Genomic DNA, 6,859 nt, shown 5'->3' on the forward strand with positions numbered 1-6,859 from the left:
CAGGCCAGCGGGGGGGGGGCAGTTAGGAGTGACCAGGCCGGCAGGGAGAGGGCAGTTGGGGGGGACCTGGCTGACAGTGGGGGGCAGTTAGGGGCGACCAGGCAGGCAGGCAGGCAGGTGAGTGATTAGGAGCCAGTGGTCCAGGATTGTAAGAGGGATGTCCGACTGCTGGTTTAGGCCCAATCCCCCGAGGGGTCCCGGATTGGAGAGGGTGCAGGCTGGGCTGAGGGGACCCCCACCCCCGTGCATGAATTTCATGCACCAGGCCTCTAGTCTACAATAATAGCCCATTTATGGAACTCTTGTTGCCATCAGGCACTGCACCTAGTGCTTGGCACATACTGTCTCATTTAATTCACATGACAATCTTACGAGGTGGGCGGTATTATTATCCCCTTTTTGAGATGAGAAAACAAGACCAGTGATGATAGCTAACTTCCCAAGGTCGTACAAGTGGACAGGGATGAGCTAAGTTTCCAACACAGGTCTCTAGTTCCAAGTTAACCTTTATGCTGCCCTACCTCAGGAAGCCCGATATTGAATCAACACCGGGCAGCCCATACGAAAGAGGCAGGCAGGATCTAAGTGAGGCAGGAGAGCAGGTGGAGGACAAGAATAGGGGGACTATAATTTGCTCTGTGCTGTGACTAGGACTCTTCTAACCAAGCCTCCGACTCTTTCTCAACCCAGTGGTTTGGACATTAGCACCAAGCTAGCACATGTGACAAAACCCTTCTGCACCCCTACCACAATGCTACCATTAAACAGGGACTTGGGCCCCCCCATGTGTGTTTCCAAGGCTTTATTGCGCTCCGACTTGCTGGGGCCTGATTCTTTTTTTGTTTTGTTTTTTCCCCATATATTTTATTGATTTTTTACAGAGAGGAAGGGAGAGGGATAGAGAGTTAGAAACATCAATGAGAGGGAAACATCGATCAGCTGCCTCCTGCACACCTCCTACTGGGGATGTGCCTGCAACCAAGGTACATGCCCTTGACTGGAATCGAACCCGGGACCCTTCAGTCTGCAGGCCGACGCTCTATCCACTGAGCCAAACTGGTTAGGGTGGGGCCTGATTCTTGATGTCATATTGCATTGAGTTTATGCTGCACCAGAATCTCAGGCTAGACACTTCCTTTACCATCTGGCCCTCTGTGGTCACCGCTTCTGTTTAAAAATACTGCGGTGTGTTCCTGTTTCTCAGGTGTCATTTGGAGTCAATTTGAATAGATAAACACTGTCAATAAAAATATCTTGTAGACACTGCTAGGACTTATCTGTGTAGAAACGAAGAGATAAAGGACACATCAATGTTTAATTTTTCTTTGCGTGTCAATCTAACCACTGAACACCCTTGGTCCCCAAGCAAATTAATTGTCACAAAAGGAGTCAATGACACGTATCTGTACTGAGCTGTCTGTCGGAGCAGCCGCCCCTCGGCGTGGTACCGTGGAAGAGGCGGGTCTCTGCAGGCGCAGCTGAGCTGGATGGAGCGATTAGAAGACTCCTCAGGAAACTCCGGGCGCTGGTCTAGCCTGAGGTTGGTTCTCGGCGTGTTTGGAGCGAAGGCTCCCTGTCCCTTGCGGAGGAGGAGGAGGCCCGGAGCTGGTCTCAGAAGTCCCCACGTGGAGGCCAGCTTCTCCAGTGAGTCACAGCCGCTCTGAGCGTTACTTGGTTCATATGCAAAGTAGAGCTGTGGCTAGGATATACGTAAAAATTAGCCACACATTTTCTGTGGATAGAATTTTACTTTTTAATTGTGCCTGCTGCGTAGTGGATGCAAGAGTGGAGGGAGGGAGTTAGGTAGCTAGGCAGGGGGTTGGACTTGGAGAGGGCCAGGAGTGGAGGGAGGGAGACTGGTTGGGATTCAGAGTGTAAATGAAGTAGGTCTGACTATCACCCTCACCTACAGGTGAGCGAGGCTTGTGGAGGCAGGACTGCAAGTTTGGCCTGCATGACCCTGGTGCTCTGCTCAAGGGCGAGGGGCTGGTGGGCCAGGGGCAGATGGGCCAGGGGCAGGTGGGCCAGGGGCAGGTCTTGACCTTTGGGACTGCAGAGGTTCAGCCCCTGATTCTGACTCTGCAGCAGGGCAGGAGGGAGGAGAGCCCAGGATGAAGAGGCCACCTTCTCCCCTCCCTCCTGCATTCCTCCCCAGCACTGATTCTGCCCGGGACTCCGCACCTTAGATGATCTTACCTGTTCCTGGTTTTATTTGAGTAAAATCTTGTCTCCTCCATACAAAAAATATTAAAAAAAAGAGTACGTGCTCTTGTAAGTTGGCAGCTGTGACACCAATAGCGACGTAAACTCTAGAAAGAGGGGGTGACCTTTATTCTGTGTGATCCTTGGGCTCTGGGTTGTGAGGAAAGAGGCTTTGGAATCAGCCACACCTGGCCCTGAACCTCATTCACAGCTGAGCCTTGTTTTGTTTGCAGAAGCCGCTGCCGCCCCCCCCTTCCCCCCCATACTTGCTGAGAGTTTTACAAAGCCGAGGGCATTGCAAGGGAAAATGTGCCTGAGGCTAGTAGCGTCCAATAAATGTGATTCCTTTTAGGGCAGTGGTTCTCAACCTTCTGGCCCTTTAAATACAGCTCCTCATGTTGTGACCCAACCATAAAATTATTTTCGTTGCTACTTCATAACTGTAATGTTGCTACTGTTATGAATCGTAATGTAAATATCTGATATGCAGGATGGTCTTAGGCGACCCCTGTGAAAGGGTCATTCGACCGCCAAAGGGGTCTCGACCCACAGGTTGAGAACCGCTGTTTTAGGGTTTGTGGATCATTTAGGCTCCAGCCAGCTCTTAGCGCTGCCCTTTCACCAGTTAGGGTCACCTATTGACCCTGGTCTTCCCGACATGCCCCACCCCTCCCCTTGCCTGCTTCCGTCCTGCCCAGTGTCCAGAGCCCACATCTGGGCCTGGAGGGGAAACTCCGGGAGGAGGGGATCAGGAAAGCCCTTCTATCCGAGAACCTGTTCTCTGGAACTGGACGATGAAATAGTCGTTTACGTCCAGTGAAAGACACTGCAAACTGGATGCTGGCTTAGTTCCAGAAGCACCTGCTGATAAGAAACAGAAATGCAAGTGTTTCCCCAAGTGCTGTAAGATGGTGTCGGTGGTGGAGCTGGTCTTTCCCGAGGGTCAGTCAGGCTCTCCCTGAAGCATAAATGCAGATAAGAATGGTCGCTGCATCTGATGAGGCCCTCAGAGCTCTGTATCAGAAATTTGGGAAAGGTATTTGAAGTCCTACTTATTGGAATCTTTCATAAACACCCTCTGTTAGATGTCTGGTTGCTCTTGGGGAGGGCTGAGGGAGGGAGCAGGCTTTTCTGGGTGGATTTCAAATGTAGGAAGAACTGATAAGGCCATGAATTCACAGCAGAAGAGCCCTTGGAAACCTAGGGGAACTGTTGTTTTAATTTTTTTTTAATCCTCACCCAAGGATATGTATTTTTTAAAAAAATATATTTTATTGATTTTTTACAGAGAGGAAGGGAGAGGGATAGAGAGTTAGAAACATCGATGAGAGAGAGACATCGATCAGCTGCCTCCTGCACGCCTCCTACTGGGGATGTGCCCGCAACCACAGTACATGCCCTTGACCGGAATCGAACCTGGGACCATTCAGTCCCCAGGCCGACGCTCTATCCACTGAGCCAAACCGGCTAGGGCAGGATATGTATTTTTTTAAAATTTATTTTAGAGAAAGAGAAAGGGAGGAAGGGAGAGAGGGAGAGGGAGAGGGAGAGAGAAACGTAGATTGGTTGTCTCCCGTACACCCTCATCAGGGATTGAATCTGAAACCCAAGTATGTGCCCTGACCAGGAATCAGATCTGCAAACTTTGGTGTACAGGATGATGCTTTAACCCACTGAGCCACCCGGCCAGGGCAGGAACTGTTGTTTTTAGAGATAAGGATACTGAAGCCCAGAGAGGGGTGCTTACTCGCCCAAAGTCACACAGCTTAGCTCAAAGGTAAAGTATAGAAGAACTCGGGTGGGCTTTGGGGTCAGAGAGCGGTTCAAATCTTGGATCTATATTGGGAAAGTTACTTAATTTTCTAAAGCTTCAATTTCCTCACTTGTAATATGGGGGTAATAATAGTTCCTATTTCATAGAGTGATTGTGAGGATTAACAAGAAAATTCACATAAAATAGCTAGCACAGACCTGGGCACTTCGTAAGTGCTCAGTAAATATTGGTATTTTGTGGTGTTGATGATAATAAATATTTTTTCAGGAAAATCTTCCTGTTGTGAACATGCCATGGGCTTCTGGTCGGGTCCTCATTAGAGGGTGTGGTGGGCTGAACTGTGTTATTCCCAAAGGTATGGTCCGGTATTCACTCCCAGCGCCTGTGACCTTCCTTGGAAATGGGGTCTTTGCAGATGTAATCAGTGAAAGTGAGGACCTGCTGGAGGACGGTGGGCTCTGATCCAGTGATTGGTGTCCTTATAGGAAGAGGGCAGTGTGTTCAGACACACAGGGTGGACCACGTGAATACAGAGGCAGAGGCCGGAGTGGTTCCACCACAAATCAAGAACCATCAAGGTAACCACTCAAAGCTGGAAGAGCCAAAGGGTTCTTTCCCAGCCTTCGGCGGGAGCGTGGCCTTGCCAATGCCGTGGTTTTGGGATTTTAGCCTCCAATGCTGTTGTAAGCCTCCCAGTTTGTGGTAACTTGTCAGGACAGTCCCGGGATACTAACACAGAGGATGTCAGTGGAGGGGAGCGCTCTGGGCGTCCAGGTGTGTATCTAAGGGGAGGGTTGGTAGCTATACAACATCCATTTCCTGATTTAGGAACGGCACCACTGAATAATAACCTCCCAAAGAGATCCTGGGTCTTCGCCTACTGACTCCATGATGCTGGTGGTGTGTGTGTGTATTGGGGTGGGGACCACAAGAACCATGAGTGAGGAGAGCCAGGATTCCTCTCGATCACGTGTGGTTGTACAAGACGACAGAATGCCAAGAGCACACTTGGGAGAGACAGGAGGGATCGAGGTTGGACAGAGGGCAGAGGCTGTGTCTCATTGGTCCTGTCCATTGTCCTCCTTCTTCCCTGTCATGTGAATGTAGGTAGTTTTCTTCTTGGGCTGAGATGCAGAGATTGGAACAGACTTGGGAAAGGGGTTTCTAAGTCCTTGGTGAGTATCTTTTTCTTCAAGTCAGGGAGGGCCCAGGGAATAAGGCAAGGGTTGTGCCGTGTGTCCATATCGTTTTCCAAAGGCAGCAGGTGGTCTCCGTCTGCATTCGTGTTTCTGCAGGATGGTCCTGAGATATGAAAAGTCCTTTTCCAGTCCCGAAGCCCTGCATCTCCAGTTGACCTCTTTGGTCCTGCCTCCCCATCAGTCCTTCCTCCTCCGCCCCTCCCGCCCTGCACCCTGGCAGCGTCATTTGGGGTAGCTCTGAGGTTCTCCGCCATCTCCAACCAGAAGGGAAAACATTCACAGGCAGGAGTGATAACTCAGTCTCGCTGCTCACGACCATAGGGGTTACGGGAGGTACTAGAATTTGTTTGCAGAGGAGAGAGCATACATTATAAGGATGTACGCAGTTTTCAGGACTCCCAAGCCAAGGTGAAGGCTAATGGGGGTGGGAGCGGAGGCAACAGTTCAATCATGTGATTGATAGCGGATCCCTGTTCCCAGGCTACAAGCCGCTGTTTGGACTGCCGGGCCCTGATCTAAATCAGTGCCACTGTGGTCTTGGCCCTCTGCAGCCAAGACAGAAGGGGTGGAATCATTGGATTGCCGAGGTCACCTGCTCAGGAGGAGGCACAGTTCCTAGCTCATTGGCTGGGACGGTGTTTTTGTTGTTGTTGTTTTTTTGTTGGTTTTGTTTTTAGAGTGAATGTGAAAGGGAAAGTAGCGGGGGACTGGCCAGCCAAGAGGCAGCACAATGGCTTAGAGTGGGAAGTCAGGGGAGGATGTAGAAGAACTCTCCCTACTCTGCTCTGAGAACGCCTTTATCTACAAAATGCATGAGTTGTGAGAGTTGCTGTCACCTGGAGAGATCTCCTAGAGGTGACCCCATCTAAATAAAATATTCAGAACAGGTAAATCCTAGAGACTCAAAGCAGATTAGGGATTGCCAGGGGCTGGGGAGGGGTGGAGAGTGGGGAGTGACTGCTTAATGGGGTTTCCTTTCGGAGTGATAGAAATGTTCTGGAACTAGGCCAGTGATGGCAAACCTTTTGAGCTCGGCATGTCAGCATTTTGAAAAACCCTAACTTAACTCTGGTGCCGTGTCACATATAGAAATTTTTTGATATTTGCAACCATAGTAAAACAAAGACTTATATTTTTGATATTTATTTTATATATTTAAATGCCATTTAACAAAGAAAAAACAAAAAAATGAGTTCGCGTGTTACCTCTGACACGCATGTCATAGGTTCGCCATCACTGAACTAGACAAAGGTGGAGGATGCACAACATTGTGACTGTTCCAAATGCCACTGAACTGTACATTGTAGAGTGTTGCATTTTACCTCAGAAAACAGAAGCCATGTACCCACTCCCCCATGGCTGCTCTTCCTCCTGCCCCCCCCACCTGATCCCTTTCAACCACACTGATGCCCTTGAGGTGCCCTCTGGAAAGATAATGATTGGCTGGGCTCTGAGCCTGGCGGAATCAACTGAGTGGGAGCGTGGGGCTCCTCACTCCCTCTGGCCTGCCCGCTCCTGGCCTCTCAGAGGAACAGGGCTCCTTCCTGAGCCCACCCGTCAGGGCAGGCACTCCATCTCGGGGGGAGAGAAGCCAGTGGAACTCCTCCCAAATGGAAGAAAAGTCAGAGGGGGACAGAGGTGGCTTAACATTGGTAGCTACAGGCCCCATAAGAGTTGTCTCCGT

This window comes from Myotis brandtii, unplaced genomic scaffold (assembly GCF_000412655.1).
Source record: "Myotis brandtii unplaced genomic scaffold, ASM41265v1 scaffold32, whole genome shotgun sequence".
NCBI lineage: Eukaryota > Metazoa > Chordata > Mammalia > Chiroptera > Vespertilionidae > Myotis > Myotis brandtii.